Consider the following 21,421-nt stretch of genomic DNA (forward strand, 5'->3'; position numbering starts at 1 on the left):
GATGGTTTTCCAGCAACCAAACCCAAAGACACAGAATATTGTGATCTAACTGATAAAGAAAGCAAAAGACCTGTTAGGAAAAAAATTCAGTGAGCTACAACAAAACTCAGAAAGACAACACAGTGGTATCAGAAATAAAAATGATGAACAGAAGGAGTACTTTAACAAGCCCATTGAAATTGTAAAAAAGGACTGACCAAATTCTGGAGCTGCAGAACTCAATGAATGAGATGGAGAATGCATTACATAGCATAGGAAATGGAGCATATCAGATAGAAAAGAGAGAATAAGTGAGAGAGGATATAAATATAGAAATAATTCAGGTGGAAGAGGAAAGGGAACTAAGTTTTTTTAAAATTGAGGAAAGCCTCGAAAACTATCAGACTCCATTAGGAGAGCCAACATAATATTAGTGGGTATACCAGAAGAAGAAGAGAGGAAAAAAGGAGGAGAGAGTTTATTTAAAGAAATAATAGCCAAGAACTCCCCAAACCTAGGGAAGAAACTGGGTATAAAAGTCCACAATGCTAATAGAAACTTTATCATCTCTATGAAAACAAACGTTCTCCAAGATGCATAGTATGAAAACTGTCAAAAGTCGATCATAAAAATAAGACAGATTTTTCAGCAGAAACTCTACAGGCCAGGAGAGGGTGGAATGAGATATTCAAAATATTAAAAGATAAAAATGCCAGCCAAGAATATTTTATTTGGCAAAGTTATCCTTCAGACCTAAAAAAAAAAAAAAAAAAAAAAGCTGAGGAAATTTACCATCACTAGAGAGGCCTTACAAGAAATGTTGAAAAGAGTTGTTCGAGCTGAACCAAAAAGACAGAATTAGAAAACAGTAAATCTTTTTAAGAGTAGTAAATTTTTTATGTATCAGTAACTATTCTAAATGTTAATAGATTGAACTCACCATTCAAAAGAGTGCTGATAAAAACAACAACAACAAAAACAAGATCCAACTATATGCTGCCTAAAGGAGACTTATTTCAGCTCTAAAGACACATAAACAACAACAACAACAAAACATACAAAAAAACAACAAGAACAAAAACAAGATGCAACTATATGCTGCCTAAAGGAGACTTATTTCAGCTCTAAAGACACTTACAGGCTCAAAAGTGGAAGACTGGAAGATGATATTCCAACCAAATGAAAACCAAAAGAAGGTGGTGTAGCCACACTTATATCAGAAAAATAGACTTCAAGCCATCTTTGGCTTGAGGGTAGCAAGAGACAAAAAAGATTATCATATAATAATAAAGGTGTTAGTACTACAAGAAGACATAAAAACTGTAAAGATATACACTCCCAGCACCTGAGCACTAAAATATACTAAGCAAATAACAACAGATCTGAAGGGAGAAATAGGCAACAATACAATACTTGTAGAAAACACAATACACCACTATCAACAATAGACAATCCAGACAGTAAATCAATAAGAAAACATTGGAACTGAACCACGCTTAGAACAAACAAACTTAATAGACGTTTTAAGAACAATCTATCCAACAGCAGCTGAATATACAGTCTTCTCAAGTACACATGTAACATTCTCCAGGATAGATTATATAAGAGGCCACAAAACAAAAACCTGAAATTTTTAAAAGATTGAAATCATACCAATTATCTTTTCTGACCAATATGTTATGAAACTAGAAGTTGACAAAGAGGAAAGTGAGAATATCTTAAAATATGGGGACACCAAACAGCACATTACTAAAGAACCATAAGGCGAAGAAGAAATCAAAAGGGGAATAAAAATGTAACTCAAAACAAATAAAAATGCAAATACAGCATATCGAATAGTGTGGGTTGCAGTTAAGGCAGTTCTAAGAGAAAAATTTATAGCAACAATATATACCATATATTAAGAAAATAGAAAGATCTTAAAATCTTAAATGAACAATTTAAGTTTACACCTCAGGGAACTAGAAAAAAAAGAGAACAAGTTAAGCCCAAAATTAGCAGAGGGAAGGAAATAAATGAAATAAAGATCAGAAAAATCAGTAGAAAGGATCAACAAAACTAATAGCTTTTTCTTTGAAAATATAAACAAAATGGACAATTCTTTATTTAGAGAAGAAAAAAGAGAGATTCAATTAAATAAAATTAGAAATAAAAGAGAAGACATCACAACTAATGCTACACAAATACATAGAATCATAAGACTACTATAAACAATTATATGCAAATAAATTACATAACCTAGAAGAAATAGATGTATTTCTAGAAACACACAACCTACAAAGACTGAGTCCAGAAGAAATAGAAAATCCGAACAAAGCAGTAATGAATAAAGAGTTCGAGTCAGTAATCAAAAACCTACCAGCAGGTAAAACTCCAGGACCAGATGTCTTCACTAGAGAATTCTACCACACACTTAAAGAAGAGTTTCACCAATTCTCACACTTTTCTGAAACATCAAAGAGGAGGGAATACTTCCAAATTCATCTTACGAAGCCAGCATTCCTTTCATACAAAAACCAGGTAAGAATACCACAAAAAGAAACTTATAGATCAATATTCCTCATAAATATAGATGCAAAATTTCTCAGCAGAATATAAGCAAACTGAATTCAAGAACACATTAAAAGAATTATACACCATGACCAAATGAGATTTATCCGTAGGATGCAAAGACAGTTCAACATACATAAATCAATACATGTAATGCATCATACGAATAAAATGAAAGCTAAAAATCACATGATCATCTTAACAGAGGCAGAAAAGCATTTGACAAAATACAATATTCTTTCATGATAAAACCCTTGCTAGATGGGGAATAGAAGAAATATACTTCGATATAAGAAAGGCCTTTTGGAATGAACCCACATTTAGCATTATGCTAAATAGAGGAAAACTGAAAATGTTTCTTCTAAGATCAGAAACAAGGCAAGGCTGCCCATTTTCACCACTCCCATTTATTTATTTACTTATTTATTTAATTTATTTGGCTGTGTTGGGTCTTTGTTGCTGCAGGCGGCCTTTTTCTAGTTGCAGCGAGCGGGTGCTGCTCTTTGTTGCGTGGGTGTGCTTCTCATTGCTGGGTAGCATGGGCTCCAGGCGTGCAGGCTTCAGTAGTTGTGGCTCGCAGGCTCTAAAGCACAGGCGCAGTAGGTGTGGTGCATAGGCTTAGTTGCTCCATGGCATGTGGGATCTTCCCGGACCAGGGCCTGAACCTGTGTTCCCTGTATTGCCAGGCGGATTCTTAACCACTGCACCACCAGGGAAGTCCCTCACCCCTCCTATTTATAGAGTACTGTAGGTTCTAGCTAGAGCAGTTAGGCAAAACAAAGAAATAAAATGCATCCAAATTGGAAGAAAGGAAGTGAAGTTGTCAATTTTTGCTGGTGACATAATCCTATGTATAGAAAATCCCAGTCAGTCAAAAAATTGTTGACATTAATCAACAATTTTAGTAAAGTTGCTGGATCCAAAATCAACATACAGAAATCATTGCAATGGTGAAGAATAGCAAAAAGAAATTAAATAAACTAACCAATTCACAATAGCATCAAAACAGTAAAATACTGAGGAATAAATTTTTTTTAACAGCAGGAAATATAATTTAATCACATCATACCATGTTACACTATGTAACATTCTATATTTTGCCTGTTGATATGTAACATAGTTAAGTTTATTACAAGCATTATTTCCTAAGACTTATGGTATAAGTGCTTCTTTCCAAGTATTACCACTTATTTAGTGTTTATCTGTATGTTAACATTAAGTAAATCAGTGATAAATGTATATAATGCAATATATGCATTGTGCCATTTCTCCCTAGAAAACCAAAACAACTATAAAATCTAAAACAAGGCTATCAACATCACAGATACATGTCTTGAGTAGGTTAACAGCATTTCCCCCTTAACATGAAGGTATTTTCATCAAAAATGCTTCATCATTTTTAGGCTATCATTACTTTAGCAGCAGCTGGTCTTCAGGACGAGTAGATCAGAAGCTTCAAGTGCTAAAGACACTGAATTACTCTGGGAAACATCCTTCCACACGACTAATGAAAAGAAGTGAACTGCTGGTGTCACCTTAACATAAAATTGTGCATTTTCCCTTTCAATGTGTGATTTAGTTCATTTATATGATGACAACAAAGTTTTGAAGTTCTCACGGCACACCAGTGAGATGGACTGATTTGTCAAGAAACCTCTTATTTGTTTTAATATTTACATTATAACAATACAATAACTAGAAAAAGGTCAGTTCCTTGGTGGCTTTTAACCACATCAATTTAAATATCTGTTTTTCAAAATAATGATGCAATTAAATCTATGCTTCTGCAACAATAGTGCGATACAGTATCCTTTCCTAGATAAGGGAGCTGAGGTTTATTCAAGTAGATGCTTTAAATGAGGCAGATTGTTGCCAATTACTTATCAATCTTGCATGTTTGACATAAAATATATTATGAAAAAACTTAGGAACTGAAATATCTGCACAAGAAAATCTACCAAACTTTTCTGAAAGAAATTGAAGACACAAACAAATGATAACATCTCATGTTTATAAATTGGAAGAATTAATATCCTTAACATGACCATATTCCCCAAAGCCATGTACAGATTCAAATCCCATCAAAACACCAAAGACATTCTTCACAGAAATAACAGAAACAATTCTAAAATTTGTGTGGAAACACAAGTAACCCCAAATAGCCAAAGCAATTCTGAGGAAAAAGAACAAAGCTAGAGGTATCACATTTCCAATTTCAAACTATACTGCAAAGCCATAAATACAGAATGGTACTGCCAGAAAAATAGACATATCGACCAAGGGAACAGAATAAAATGCTCAGTATTAAATACCAGTATATACAATCAATTAATATTTGACAACAGAGCCAAGAATACCCAATTCAGAATAGATAATCTCTTCAACAAATGGTTCCTTGATTAAGAGAAAAGAAAGATCTCAAGTAAAGCACGTCCTTGACTAAACGACCTCAAGGGACTGAAAAAAGAACAAACTCTGCCCAAAGTTAGCAGAAGGAAGAATATAAAGATTAGATCAGAAGTAAATGATATAGGGACTGGAAAGACAGTAGAAGAAAATCCAAAAAAATTGTGTTTTTCTTTTAAAATAAATAAAGGTGATGAATATTAGGTAGACTAACCAAAAAGAAAAATTAACAGGGATTTAAAGAAACAAAATTATAAATGAAAGGAGAACCGTTACAACTATACCAGAGAAATAGAAAGTATCATGAGTGATACCACTGAAAACTATCATGTGAAAATAAATTGAACAACTTAGAAAAAAAAATTAGAAACATACAACCAACCAAAACTGAATTGTAATGAAATGGAAAATCTGAATAGAAAATTATGGAATCAGGAGATGGAATCATTAAAAATAAATTTCCCAATAAGGAAAGATCTAGGACCAGATGGCTTCATGGATGAATTCTGCCAAACTCTGAAAGCATAATTACTGCCAATACTTCTCAATTTTTTTGAAAGAAGTAAAGAGGAGGAAACACTTCCAAACTGATTTTTGAGCAAGCATTACCCTGAAAGCATAGTCTGATATTGCACTACAAGAAAAGAAAATTACAAGAAAATGTTTCTGATAAACATAGATGCAAATATTGTCAACAAAATACTAGGTTATGGAATTTAACAGCACATAGAATGGATCAAACATATCAAGTGAGACATAATAAGATGTAAGGATGGTTTATCACACGGAAATCAATAAACATGATACACCACATTAACAAAAGAGTAAAATCACATGATTATCTCAATAGACTCAGAAAAGCACTTGACAAATTTTAATAATCTGTCATAATAAAAATACTCAACAAATTAGGTATAGAAGAAATGTACTTCAATGTAATAAACTTCCTATATGACAACACACAGCTATCATAATAATTGTGAAAAGCTGAGAGTTTTTGGGGGGTTTTTTCTCTAAAATCAGGGAAAAACAAGGGTACCCCTGTTTACCAATTGTCTTCAAGATGATATTGGAAGTCCCAGCTAGATCCATTGATTAGAGAGAAAGAAAGAAAGAAAGAGAGAGAGAGAGAGAGAGAGAGAGAGAGAGAGAGAAACAAGGAAGGAAGGATGGAAGGAAGGAAGGAAGGAAGGAAGGAAGGAAGGAAGGAAGGGAGAAAGAAAGAAACGTAGAAAAAAAGGAAGGAAAGGAAGGAAGGAAGAAAGGGAGGGAGGAAGGAAATAAGGAAGGGAGGGAGGAAGGAAGGGGAGGAGGGAGGGGTGAGTAAGGGAGAAAGGAAGGAAGAGAGAGAGAAAGATAGAGGGAAAGGATGGAAGGAAAGAAAGAAAAGAAAGGAAGGAAAGGAAGAAAGAAAGAGAAGGAAAAAGACAGAAAGAGAAACAAAGAAAAATAAATACAAACAGAAAAACAAAAGTGAAGAAAGAAAAGGCAAACAAATTTTTAAAAACGTAGTCTCTGTCTGCAGATGATGTAATCTTATATATAGAAAATATTAAACACTCCACCAAAAAGCTGTTAGAATTAATAAATTAATTCAGTAAAGTTGCAGTGTACAAAAATCAGTTACGTTTCTATACATTAATGACGAAGTATTCAAAATAGAAGTTAAACAATCCCATTTATGATATTATCAAAAACAATGAAATAATTAATAATAAATTTAACCAATGAGGTAAAAGTTCTGTAAACTGAAAACTATAAGACATGGATGAAAGAGATTGGAGAAGTACAAATAAATGGAAAGATATCCTTATTCTTGGTTTGGAAGAATTAATGTGAAAGTGTTCATAGTACTCAAAGTCATGTATAGATTTAAAGCAATCTTTATCAAAATTCCAATGGCATTTTTTTCCCCAGTGAAGTAGAACAGTTGTGGCTCAAAGCAATGGATTAAAAAAAAAAAAAAAAAAGCCACAGCATTTTTGGAAAAAAAAAAAGTAAGGAACGAAGAAGGGGGAATCACTCTTCCTGACTTCAGACTATATTGAAAGCTAATGTAAAAAAAAAAAAAAATCTATCTATCTATCTATCTATCTATCTATATATATATATGGTACTGGTATATCAATAGACTCATACCTCAGTGGAATATTATAGGGAGCCCAGAAAAAACCCACATATATATGGTCAACTGATACCTGTCAAAGGTGCTGAGAATACACAGTGGGGGCAATGAGAGTCTCTTCAATAACTGGTGTTGGGAAAACTGGCTATCTAAACATGCAAAAGAATGAAACTGGCTTTTTAGACCAATCACGCAAATCAACTCAAGACTGATTAGTGATTTAAATGTGAGACTTGAAACTGTGAAACTCCTAGAAGAAAACATAGTAAAAACTCCTTGATATCGGCCTTGGCAATGTCTTTTTGAATATACTATCAAAAGCACAGGCAACAAAAATCCCAAGTGGGACTGTATCAAACTAAAAATCTTCTGTATGTAAAGGTTGTGATCAGGCAATCAGTGAAAAGGCAACCTATGAAATGAGAGAAATATTTAGAAACCCTATATCTGATAAGTTAATATCCAAAAAACATACAAAGAGTGGGAGAAAAGACTGACTACAAATAGGCCTAAAGAGTGTTTTTGTGCTGATAGAAATATACTACTTAAAGATGGTAAAAGTTTCATTACTCTGTAAGATTACTAAATAATATAGAATTGTTTTCTTATAATATGTGAATTTTATGTTATAACACATTAATAAACATGTTTTTAAATGGGCCTTCCTGAAGACAATAGAGAAACAAAGCAGTGGATAGTTGAAGAAGGAGATGGCAGTCACAATCACAATGGCTTCTCTTCCACCATGCAATCTGCTCAGCAACTGCCCTCACTCTCCTATTCTAGTTTAGCAACAGGAGTCCCAGTAGTGTCCAACCCCAGCACTGACTCTAGACCAGCTGCCTCAAAACAAACATTGATGGCAGTTGCCCATCATAACCACTAAAAACATCCTCAGCTTTATGTCCTATGATTAAATTAGCTAGCTCTACCTCATCTGTGAAAGAATGAACTTGGTCTGCCAGAGAATGTTGAATCAGGAATTTGTGTAAATAGAGAGGTATAATATATTTCAGTAACAATTTAAAGCACAACTTGCAAGAAGAGAATCAGAAACAAACAAAAAAACTATTAATTACCTGCTCATGAAGACATCTTTACTGCTAGTGAAACAAGATTTTCAGTATTAAATATGAGTTTCCTAAAGTATGTGGATTCGAATCTCTGTTGCTTCATCTCAGAAAATGTTACTGATGAAATTATGGTGAGCTGAGAAATGTCAGTTCTACCAGATTCTCCCAATGAGCTCATGAAGGACTTAAAGAGTTAGGGGTATTTTCTCCATGGCAATGGAATATTTTGATGAGAAAATTGTTTTAATTCTTCAGAAAAAATTACCATAATCGAATTAGTCTGGAATACTCATGGTTTTTCCTCCAGTTTCAGAACATTCTGCAGCCCTAACAATAATTCAGTGTTCTCCAAGCAAAGCCCTTAAACACAAGAGGTTATCAAACTCTAACAGCACATTAAATAAGTAATGCTGATGCGGCTGTTCTCAGGTGTGAAATTTTGGAGCTTTATGTAAACCCAAATGAAAGAACAGCAAAAGCAGCTTCAAGACCAACACTAGAGCCTGCTAAAACAAATGCAGTACATAGGTGAACAGTATGCATGGGTAGGGCAGAGGGAACATGAACTGTAAGTGATGGACTATACAGTAGAAATTTCCTCAGGGTGTGGGCAGAATGAGGAGCCGCCTCAGAATTTTGTTCTAAAAATGTAGCAAAGCCACAGATTCTTTTAGAAAATCTAAGTGCCTTCGGAATGAAATATAAATTGAATGTGATCCTAGCTGTAGAAGAGATAGCTTAGTAGCGTAAGTAATTATAGGCATATGAGAATTATGTGAGCAACATGGTGTCCCATAGGCTTTTAGACATTCAGAACACAAACTGGAATTTTCACAGTTGGAATATGCTTACCCCTTCTCCTGGTTGGATTATTACATAGAATCTTTTTATTTTGTGATAAATTTTTGATAATCATACTAGGTCTGTCATGTTTTGAAGAATAAATATTTTTGTGCTGTCAACAAAGTACACTAGTTTGTTTCTGCATATATGTACCTACACATGTATTTTAAACAAACCCAGACTTGACAGACTAGACCTTGAGTTTAATACTATACACATGAAAGAGAAAAACTCCTTTTCAAACAGACACTACATTGCTTTTGGAAAAAAGTAAACTTTTTGTTTAAATGAGCTTTGTCTGGAATGTATGAAAAGTGGTTGATGCTTTTGTGAAGTTATGAGTAACTAAAAGGGCACTTCTGTACTATTTATGGTAAAAAAATCCTTTACAGTATTGACTATATATTTTTATAACCTATTGACAGACAACGTAGCCAGTCATTATATACATGTTTTCAGTTCTCTTCTGAGGCCACGCCTTACAGTGCATGGGTGGATGCATGCATTGCCTGCTCAATCCATTTATGTTCTTGCTTTGGTATCGATCTTGTATTAGATGTTGCTTCACTTTTTTTTTTTTTAAACATCTTTATGGAGTATAACTGCTTTACAATGATGTATTAGTTGCTGCTGTATAACAAAGTGAATCAGCCATACATGTACATATATCCCCATATCCCCTCCCTCTTGCATCTCCCTCCCACCCTCCCTAGCCCACTCCTCTAGGTGGTCACAAAGCACCAAGCTGATCTCCCTGTGCTACACCGCTGCTTCCCACTAGCTATCTATTTTACATTTGGTAGTGTATATATGTCCATGACACTCTCTCACTTCATCCAAGCTCTCCCTTCCCCCTCCCCGTGTCCTCAAGTCCATTCTCTACGCCTGCGTCTTTATTCCTGTCCTGCCCCTAGGTTCTTCATAACCACTTTGCTTTTCTTCTTTAGATTCCATTTGTATGTGTTAGCATACGGTATTTGTTTTTCTCTTTCTGACTAACTTCACTCTGTATGACAGACTGTAAGTCCATCCACCTCACTACAAATAACTCAATTTCGTTTCTTTTTATGGCTGGGTAATATTCCATTGTATATATGTGCCACATCTTCTTTATCCATTCATCCGATGATGGACACTTAGGTTACTTCCATGTCCTGGCTATTGTAAACAGAGCTGCAATGAACATTGCGGTACATGACTCTTTTTGAATTATGGTTTTTCAGGCTATATGTCCAGTAGTGGGATTGCTGGGTCGTATGGTACTTCTATTTTTAGTTTTTAAAAAACCACTATACTGTTCTCCATAGCGGCTATATCAATTTACATTCCTACCAACAGTGCAAGAGTGTTCCCTTTTCTCCACACCCTGTCCAGCATTTGTTGTTTGTAGATATTTTAATGATGGCCATTCTGACTGGTGTGAGGGGATAGCTCATTGCAGTTTTGATTTGCACTGCTCTAATGATTAGTGATGTTGAGCATCCTTTCATGTGTTTGTTGGCAATCTGTATAATTCTTTGGAGAAATGTGTATTTAGGTATTCTGCCCATTTTTGGATTGGGTTGTTTGTTCTTTTGATATTGAGCTGCATGAGCTGCCTGTATATTTAGGAGATTAATCCTTTGTCAGTTGCTTCATTTGCAAATATTTTCTCCCATTCTGAGGGTTGCCTTTTCATCTTGTTTATGTTTTCCTTTGCGGCGCAAAAGCTTTTAAGTTTCATTAGGTCCCATTTGTTTATTTTGTTTTATTTCCATTTCTCTAGGAGGTGGGTCAAAAGGAGGATCTTGCTGTGATTTATGTCATAGAGTGTTCTGCCTATGTTTTCCTCTAAGAGTTTTATAGTGTCTGGCCTTACAATTAGGTCTTTAATCCATTTTGAGTTTATTTTTGTATATGGTGTTAGGGAGCGTTCTAATTTCATTCTTTTACATGTAGCTGTCCAGTTTTCCCAGCACCACTTATTGAAGAGGCTGTCTTTTCTCCATTGTATATTCTTGCCTCCTTTATCACAAATAAGGTGACCATATATGCGTGGGTTTATCTCTGGGCTTTCTATCCTGTTCCATTGATCTTTATTTCTGTTTTTGTGCCAGTACCACACTGTCTGGATTACTGTAGCTTTGTAGTATAGTCTGAAGTCTGGGAGCCTGATTCCTCAAGCTTCGTTTTTCTTTCTCAAGATTGCTTTGGCTATTCGGGGTATTTTGTGTTTCCATACAAATTGTGCAATTTTTTGTTCTAGTTGACATATGAAAAATGTCATTGGTAGTTTTCTAGGAATTGCACTGAATCTGCAGATTGTTTTGGGTAGTATAGTCATTTTGACAATGTTGATTTTTCCAATCCAAGAACATGATACACCTATCTGTTTGTATCATCTTTAATTTCTTTCATCAGTGTCTTGTAGTTTTCTGCCTACAGGTCTTTTGTCTCCTTAGGTAGATTTATTCCTAGGTATTTTATTCTTTTTGTTGCAATGGTAAATGAGAGTGTTTCCTTAATTTCTGTTTCAGATTTTTCACCATTAGTGTATAGGAATGCAAGAGATTTCTGTGCATTAATTTTGTATCCTGCTACTTTACCAAATTCATTGATTAATTCTAGAAGTTTTCTGGTAGCATCTTTAGGATTCTCTATGGATAGTATCATGTCATCTGCAAACAGTGACAGCTTTACTTCTTTTCTGATTTGGATTCCTTTTTCTTCCGTGATGGCTCTGGCTAAAACTTCCAAAACTATGTGAATAATAGTGGTGAGAGTGGACAACCTTGTCTTGTTCCTGATCTTAGAGGAAATGGTTTTGGCTTTTCACCATTGAGAAGGATGTTGGCTGTGGGTTTGTCATATATGGCCTTTATTATGTTGAGGTAAGTTCCCTCTATACCTACTTTCTGGAGCGTTTTTATCATAAATAGGTGTTGAATTTTGTCAAAAGCATTTTCTGCATCTACTGAGATGATCATATGGTTTTTCTCCTTCAGTTTGTTAATATGGTTTATCACATTGATTGATTTGGGTATATTGAAGAATCCTTGCATTCCAGTGATAAATCCCACTTGATCATGGGGTATGATCTTTTTAATGTGCTGTTGGATTCTGTTTGCTAGTATTTTGTTGAGGATTTTTGCATGTATGTTCATCAGTGATATTGGCCTGTAGTTTTTTTTCTTTGTGACATCTTTGTCTGGTTTTGGTATCAGGGTGATGGTGGCTTCGTAGAATGAGCTGGGGAGTGCTATATTTTGGAAGAGTTTGAGAAGCGTAGGTGTTAGGTCTTCTGTCAATGTTTGATAGAATTCACCTGTGAAGCCATCTGGTCCTGGGCTTTTGTTTGTTGGAAGATGATTTTTAATTACAGTTTCAATTTCAGTGCTTGTGATTGGTCCCTTTATATTTTCTACTTCTTCCTGTTTCAGTCTCGGAAGGTCGTGCTTTTCTAAGAATTTGTCCATTTCTTCCAGGTTGTCCATTTTATTAGCATATGGTTCCTTGCAGTAATCTCTCATGATTCTTTGTTCTTCTGCAGTGTCAGTTGTTACTTCTCCCTTTTCATTTCTAATTCTATTCATTTAGTCTTCTCCCTTTTTTTCTTGTTGAGTCTGGCTAATGGTTTATCAATTTTCTTTATCTTCTCAAAGAACCAGCTTTTAGTTTTATTGATCTTTGCTATTGTTTCATTCATTTCTTTTTCATTTATTTCTGATCTGATCTTTATGATTTCTTTCCTTCTGCTAACTTTGGGGGTTTTTTGTTCTTTCTCTAATTGGTTTAGGAACATCTGAGATGTTTCTTATTTTTGAGGTAAGATTGACTTGCTGTAAACTTCCCTCTTAGAACTGCTTTTGCTGCATCTCATAAGTTTTGGGTCGTCGTGTTTTCATTGTCATTTGTTTCTATGTATTTTTTGATTTCCTCTTTGATTTAGTCAGTGATCTCTTGGTTATTTAGTAGTGTATTGTTTAGTCTCCATGTATTTGTACTTTTTACAATTTTTTACCTGTAATTGGTATCTAGTCTCATAGCGTTGTGGTCGGAAAAGATACTTGATATGATTTCAAGTTTCTTAAATTTACCAAGGCTTGATTTGTGACCCAAATATGATCTATCCTGGAGAATATTCCATGAGCACTTGAGAAGAAAGTGTATTCTGTTGTTTTTGAATGGAATGTCCTATAAATATCAATTAAGTCCATCTTGTTTAATGTATCATTTAAAGTTTGTGTTTCCTTATTTATTTTCATTTTGCATGATCTGTCCCTTGGTGAAAGTGGGGTGTTAAAGTCCCCTACTCTGGTTGTGTTACTGTTGATTTCCCCTTTTATGGCTCGTAGCATTTGCCTTATGTATTGAGGTTTTCCTATGTTGGGTGCATAAATATTTACAGTTGTTATATCTTCTTCTTGGATTGATCCGTTGATCATTATGTAGTGTCTTTTTTTGTCTCTTGTAATAGTCTTTATTTTAACGTCTATTTTGTCTGATATAAGAATTGTACATATATAAATTTTTTTTAACTGGACAATACATGTGGTCAAACGTACGGTTGTTCAGAGAAACCAGATGCCTCAAGTAAGTGATTTTAGTGTTTTTCTATGTATGGGAAGATGCTGGAATCTGGGATCAATAAAATTCTTCCTTAAATATGCATGTTAACTCTTGAGAAGCCCATAGATCCAAAGCACAGAATTCTTCATCTTGTTTTTCCCATCCTGAATTCCCCACAGGGTCCACTCTTGGTGGACATTTGCGGTGGATTTTGACTTAACCCTTTGTGTAACTGGATGATGAGTGACTCTTTGGTGGTTAAAGCAGATGTACAATATTTGTTTGACAGGCTATGAGACAAGCTGTCTTAGTTAGCATAAAGTTCAAGCAAAATCATGTGTAAGCTAGAATGTTTCCTCATACTTCAATAGGGGAAAATTTCTTCCATCACCTTGAAAAAGCATATTGAACATTTTATTTCTGAAGAGAAACTTCTTAACATTAACTTTAAACTTTATTCTACATCTTTGAACCAAAGTTTTGGTTTTGTTTACATTTCTATTTTCAGTTGTACCTAGAAAAACATGTCCTATACTGTCCAATCTTATAAGTCCTCACCTTACCAAATTTTAAATTGTGTACAGTAGTTATTTATATTTTTGTGACTTTCAATTATCACTCTCCTAGTTCTATTTTAATATATAAATTATGTAGTTATTATTTGACTAAGTATTTAAAATAACCCTTGCCTTATGCTTCAGTTATTCAAAGTAAATTTAGATGTAAAAATAGAATATATTTCTGGGGGGAATCTGACATCTTCATAAAACCTAAGGTTTTGGTGTTATTTTAGGGAAATATAAACACAATGCTTCCACATTTTACATTCATCCAATGTGACATGATTATACATCTTTTTGACTAACTTTACCAAATGAAACATTTTCTTATTTATTTTTAATATTGTCCTTCGATTTTGATCAATTGTATATCAACCCGTGACGCTCCATTTTCAACACAGTATTTTTTAATGAAAAACCATGATGTAGTATCCAAGTTCACAGTTTGTTGGGGAGATAATTTTATAGCATTAACAAAAAATGAGTTTTCCTGCGTGTTTTTTTTTTTTTTTTTAGAATTTTTTAGGATTCTATCTATTTTAGGATTTAAAAAAATTGACTTTTAGGATTTAAAATTTTAAAAATTTAAAAATTGACTTTTAGGATTTAAAAGAATTGAGATGAATCTTTATGTATTTATAGTGTTTTTAAGTGTACCTTTACAGTTTTTTTAGTGGTTTGGATATTATCATACATGTGTGACATCACAATCTACTGGTATCAGCATTTATCACTTCAAAAGAAATGCTTAATTTGCATTTACATCCTTTATATTTCCTACTTTTAAATACTAAAATTCTGAGTATCAGATAGTGTTACAATTTTTGTTTCAACCATCAAATATTATCATAAAACTTATGGGGAAGAAAACATTGTATGTAGCCACATTGCTGCACTTTTTGTTTTCTCCTTCATTTGTGATACTCCAAAATTCCTTCTGTTAGCATTTCCTTTCTTTCAACCCATGAAAAATATTTTGCCACTTCTTTCTTACATCCATTAGTTCAGATTATAAATTCACTGTTGCTGAGTTGTTCCCTTATGATAACACATCATTTCTCTCTGGCTGCTTTCAAGATGTATTTTTTATCTTTAATTTTCAAAAGTCTAACTACAATATGTCTTGGTGTTGATTTCTCTGAATTTATCCCATCTGTGGTTCACTCATCTCCTTCAGTCTTTTTTTTTTTTTTAATTTATTTGTTTATCTATCTATCTATCTATTTATCTATTTTTGGCTGCTTTGGGTCTTTGTTGCTGCGTGTAGGCTTTTCTCTAGTTGCGGCGAGCGGGGGCAACTCCTTGATACAGTGCACGGGCTTCTCATTGCTGTGGCCTCTCCCATTGCGGAGCACAGGCTCTAGGCACGCAGGCTTCAGTAGCTGTGGCTCACGGGTTCTAGAGCGCAGGCTCACCAGTTGTGGTGCACGAGCCCAGTTGGTCCGTGGCACGTGGGATCCTCCCAGACCAGGGCTCAAACCCGTGTCCCCTGCATTGGCAGGCGGATGCCCAACCAGTACACCACCAGGAAAGCCCTCCTTCAGTCTTTACATTTGTGTGTCTTGTCAAATTTGGGAAGATATTTGATATGGTTTCTGCCAGTAATCTTTCCCTACCTCCCTCTTTCTCCTTTCTTTTTTAGATTGTAATGATACAAAAATTGCCCTTTTTGGTTATTTCTCTCATGTTCCTAAGATTCCGGTCATTTTTTTTTCCAGGATATTTTCTCTCTATTGGTTAGACTACCTGAATTTTATTCTTTTGTTCCCAAGCTTGCTAACCCTATCCTGTTATCTTTTACTATTGAGTTCATTGTACAAATTTTATTATTTTGGTTATTGTATTGATTTTTTTGTGTTCTATAATTTTCACTTGTTCTTTTTATAATTTCTCTTTCTTTGTCAAGATTTTTCTATTTTTTACTTGTTTTATACAATTTGTAATCGCTATTAAAATATTTTCATGATGGTTTCTTTAAAAATCTTGTCATGTAATTTCAACTCAGTGCTGGTATCAGTTAATTACCTTTTCTGATTTCAGTTGTAATTTTCTTATTTTTGATATGATAGTTGATTTCTTATTTTATTCTGGATATTTTATCAATTATGTTAGGAGTCTTTGGGTCTTTAAATCTTTTTGTTTTAGCAGGCAATGACCCTGTTTATGTATAACACATATGGCTTGGGCTACTTTGTCAGTTGCAGTTTCAATTGCCATTTGACATTCAGACTCTTTGTTCTGTTTCGTTTACCTAATGCAGCTGAGATTCCACTGATTCTCAGAAGTTCCGCTCAAGAATGTAGTCAGATGTGTGTTGATGAGAGAGAAGTGTGCCCCTGTTGGTTCTACTTGAATGATGCAATTTCTTTGACAGAGCAGCATATCTTAGTTGAAAAAGGGATACTCAGTTCTGGTTAAAGATAGTGCCCCCTTGATTTATTTCTGGCATGGCTTTCAACTGATATCTCTTGACAGCAGTGTTTTGTTTACATGGAGTTTTCTTTTCTCGTGTGTGAATGTGTGTCTTTCTTTGTCTTTTTTAATTATTATTATTATTTTGTATGTTATTGGAGTATAATTGTTTTAAAATGGTGTGTTAGTTTCTGCATTATAACAAAGTGAATCAGCTATACATATACATATATCCCCATATCCCCTCCCTCTCGCGTCTCCCTCCCACCCTCCCTATCCCACCCTTCTAGGTGGTCACAAAGCATCGAGCTGATCTCCCTGTGCTGTGCGGCTGCTTCCCTCTAGCTATCTATTTTACATTTGGTAGTGTATATATGTCCATGCCAGTCTCTCACTTTGTCCCAGCTTACCCTTCCCCTTCCCCGTGTCCTCAAGTCCATTCTCTGAATCTGCGTCTTTATTCCTGTCCTGCCCCTAGGTTCATCAGTGTCATTTTTTTAGATTCCATATATGTGCTGGCATTCACGTTTGACTCAGGGAAGAAATGATTTGCCTTCTGCTGTTGAATAGGGTCAGGAAAAGTTGGATCTGGTTGGCCTTCCTCTATTAGGTGAAACATTCAAGATGCTCTGCTGCTATAATGTTCCTCCTTTGATCTACCCTGGCATTAACTTCAGGGTACATGATTATGTTTAATGGCAAAAAGCAAGAGGAAACAGATACATGCCATTTTGCCCTGCAATGTAAACATTTAAACAAATTTTATCCCCACTAAATGTAGGACTTACTGGGAAAATGACTGATTCCAAGATAGGGCAAAGGAAGTAAAAAATGAACATGAAGTATTTTTCAGATATTCTAGAATACACTTCCGGAAAGTAAGAAACTGACATTTTGAAAGGATATGGACAACAGCATGTAAGGGTTTCCACTCACCAAATCTGGGGAGATTAGTATATTAAATAATTGTAAATTGTAATAGATCCTAATCCATTCAGTAAAAAAAAATCCATGAACCCATGTTCAAGAAATGCTAATTTATTAATTAATTATGTAGAAGAAAAAAGCACTTTCCTTCAGTAGAGTGCCAACTATTAATTTTTGCAATCATCGTATGCCCTTGATTCGCTGCCTTTAGGTTTCAATTTCATAACTTTGTGGCATTACAGGCTTACGTTTTGGTTTATTTATATGGCCCTCCTCAGTCTAGTGACTTCCTTGTTGAATTAATTTAACAATGGACAATGGAATTTTTGGCCTCAATTACAGTTCTTAGATCAAATTGTTGAAAAAAAACTACTCTCTTCTCAAACTTTGGTTTACCCCGTGACATACTTTGATTTGCCTGGTTTGGGGCTTTTCCCTCCTCTTGGAACAATCATTTTGGACATTGGAATGAAGCTTTATAACTGGTCCAGTCTAGGTCACAAGCCCATTCTTGATCCTGAGGCTAAGGGCATGGGTCATGTATGCAGAAGAAGGTAAGAAGGGTTGAGCAGACAAAAATAAGAGCCACTAGAAATTTTGTCTATGTTCCTCAGTTTGCCCACTTGAAAAGTATATTTGTATTTGGGAATGCCATGAGTTGAGATTCTCTCCTGACAATATACTAAAAGTGACTATACCAGGTAGATCTTAGTTGTACCATTGCAGGAATGGGTTGGGTGCTGGTGGTGGTCAACTGAATTGCAAAGGAGGAAAGAATCATCAAAGAAAGCTGCAGTTTGTGGGTGATAGTTTGATAAGAAACAAGACATTTATATTGTTTCGGAGTAAATACCCATAAGTTAATTACTAGTTACCAAGGAAAAACAGTAATTTTCACGGAGAATTCTAGCAGACACCATTTTAATTGAGGGATCAAAGTTAACAAAAAGATGATGCGAACATCATGTGCTTTCAGTTGTCCTGAGGACACATCTCTTCTGTAATATTCTTGTGAAGAATGAGTTCCTGATTATAATCAAGAGAAAATACTAGAAACCTAAAATGAGGGACTTTCTGCAAAATAAACGTCCTGTGCTCTTGACAAAAGTTAAGGTCATAAAATATAAGGAAAAACTGATAAATGATTATAGAGAAGGCGACTAGGAATATGATAATTAAATGCTTTGCATAATTTTAGATTGCTTTCTGGATAAGAAAAATTCACTTTTTTCATATAAAAGACATCATTGGGATAATTGCAGAACCTTGAATAAGTTCTGATATCACAAAGGAGTATTGTGACAATGTTGTTTCCTAATTTTGATGATACTTGTTGTTAGGGATTGAATGTTTGTCTGCCCTTCTCTGAGGTTTGTATGTTGAAGCCTTAACACCTTAATCCTCAGTGTGTCTGCTTCTGGATACCACAGAGGTCTGGTATGAACTTACCTTAGTGTTTTATTGTTGTTGTTCTTGTTTGTTGTTTTTTAAGTCTTGCCAAATAGAGTCTTTTGTATTAAAAAAAATTCAAGGACATAGTTAAGGCTGAATGATACCATAAGAATGGGACTCTAATTTGATAGAAATAGCATCCTTTTAAAAAAAGAGCTAGCACTCCCCACCATCCCTGTCTTAGTCTGACTCTCTCTGTTGATACTTAATATAAGTGAAATTTTACAGAATTTGTCTTTTTGTGACTGGGTCATTTTATTTTGCATAATGTCCTCAAGACTTATACATATTGTGGCATATCTCAGATTTTTTTTTTCCTTTTTAAAACTGAATATTTCTTCATATGCATATAACAGATTCTATTTATCCATCTATTGGTGAACACTTTTTGATTATGATAAAAAGCACATAATATTTATTATTTTAACCATTTTTAGATGTACAGTTTGATACTGTTAAATATGTTTACTTTATTGTGAAACAGATCTCAAGAACTTTCTTCTTGCAAATCTGAAATCTCACGCTCATTACACAACAGCCTATTTCCCTTTTCTTCTCACCTCCTGGTAACCATTAATCTGCTGCTCTGATTTTGTAAATTTTACTGCCTTAGCTACTTCATATAGGTGAATCATACAGTTTTGTCTTTTGTGATGCTTATTTCACTTTGTATAACGTCCACAGGGCCAATTCCTGTTGTAACATTACACATGATTTCCTTCTTTTTGTTTGTCTGTATAATATTCCATTGTATGTATTTACTATATGTTGTTCATTCATTTATCAATTGATATTTGGATTGCTCCCACCTTTTGGTCATTGTGAATAATGGTGCTGTGTTTGGGGGCATACAAATATCTATTCGAGACTCTGATTTTAATTCTTTTGGTTGTGTACTGAGAGGTGGTATTGCTAGATCATATGAAATTTGTAAGTTTAATTTTAAGAACTACCATAGTGTTTTCCATTGTGGCTATACCATTTTACATTTCCAATCAATAGTGCACAAGTGTTCCAATTTCTCCACATGATTGCCAACACTTTTATTTTCTCTTGTAACTCTTTTAAAATAACGATCTTAATGGGTATGAGATCATTTTTCATTGTGGGTTTTTTAAATATTTATTAATTTATTTGGTTGCGCCAGGTCTTAGTTGTGGCAGGCGGGCTCCTTTAGTTGCATCTTGCGGGCTCCTTAGTTGAAGCTTGCGAACTCCTAGTTGCGGCACGCATGTGGGATCTCCTTGCCTGACCAGGGATCGAACCCAGGCCCCCTGCATTGGGAGCGTGGAGTCTTAACCACTGCGCCACCAGAGAAGTCCCCTCATTGTGTTTTTTTGTGTTAATTTTCCTAGTAATTATTGGTGTTGAGCATCTTTTCACATACATCTTCTTTGAAGAAATGTCCATTTAAATCATGTGTCCATTTTTGAATTGGGTTGCTTGTTTTTGTTGAGTTAGGAGTTCTTTATATATTCCAGAAATTGAATCCTTATTAGATATATGATTGGGAAATACTTTCTTCAGTTCCTTAGTCTGCCTTGTTGACTATGTTCTTTGGTGCACAGAAGTTTTATATTTTGATGTAGTTTCTTTATTTTTGCTTTTGTTGCATGTGTTTTTGGTGTCACACACAAAAAAATTATTGCTGGTGTCATAAAAGCTTTTCCACTATGTTTTCCTCGGAGAGTCTTATAGTTTTAGGTATGATGTTTAGGTCTTTATACATTTTGAGTTAATTCATCCAACTTCATTCTTTCAAATGTGGATATCCAGTTTTCCCAACACCACTTGTTGCAAACACTGTCCTTTCCCTATTGAATGGTCGTTTGACCATATATATGACGATTTATTAAGGAGGATTCGTTTCTGAATTCTGTATTATATTCCTTTTGTCTGTATGTCTGTCTTTATGCCAGTACCACATTGTCTTGATTACTGTAAGTTTATAATAATTTTTAAAAACAGGAAATGTAAGACTTCCAAATTTATTCTTTTTAAATGATTATTTTGCAATTGAGAGTCCCTTGACATTTTATATAAATGTAGGATTTTTTTTTCAAGACACCTTTGGGATTTTGAGAGGGGTTGCATAAATTTGTCAATTGCTTCAGGTAGTAGTGGCATCATAATTACAGTAAGTCTTCCGATTCATGAATACAAGGAAACGTTTTATTTATTTGTGTCTTCTTTAATTAATTTAACAGTGTTCTATAGTTTTAAATGTATGTTTTCACTTCTTTGATTCAACTTACAACTAAGAATAATATTCCTTTTATGCTCTTGTAAATGGAATTATTTTCTTAATCTTTCTTAGAATTCTGTATTTTTAGTGTATAGAAATGCAACTGATTTTCAATGTTAGTTTGCAATTTTGCTGAGTTTTCTATTTGGTTTAACAGTTTTTCTGCAGAACTTTTTAGATTTTCTACAAATAAATTTTGTAATCTATTAACAGAAATATTTTCATTTTATTTAACCAATTTAGATATTTTTTGTTTAGTTTCATTGCATTATTGCTCCAGCTCAGACTTCCAGAGCTATGT

At 34.4% G+C, this 21,421-nt stretch overlaps 1 pseudogene; it reads left to right on the forward strand.

Moving 5' to 3' along the window:
• The first annotated feature begins 2,301 nt into the window (after nt 1-2,301).
• LOC133083016 (F-box only protein 28-like) lies at nt 2,302-8,705 on the forward strand (annotated as a pseudogene).
• Nucleotides 8,706-21,421: the final 12,716 nt, after the last annotated feature.

The sequence above is a fragment of the Eubalaena glacialis genome, unplaced genomic scaffold, assembly GCF_028564815.1.
Source record: "Eubalaena glacialis isolate mEubGla1 unplaced genomic scaffold, mEubGla1.1.hap2.+ XY H_3, whole genome shotgun sequence".
Taxonomy (NCBI): domain Eukaryota; kingdom Metazoa; phylum Chordata; class Mammalia; order Artiodactyla; family Balaenidae; genus Eubalaena; species Eubalaena glacialis.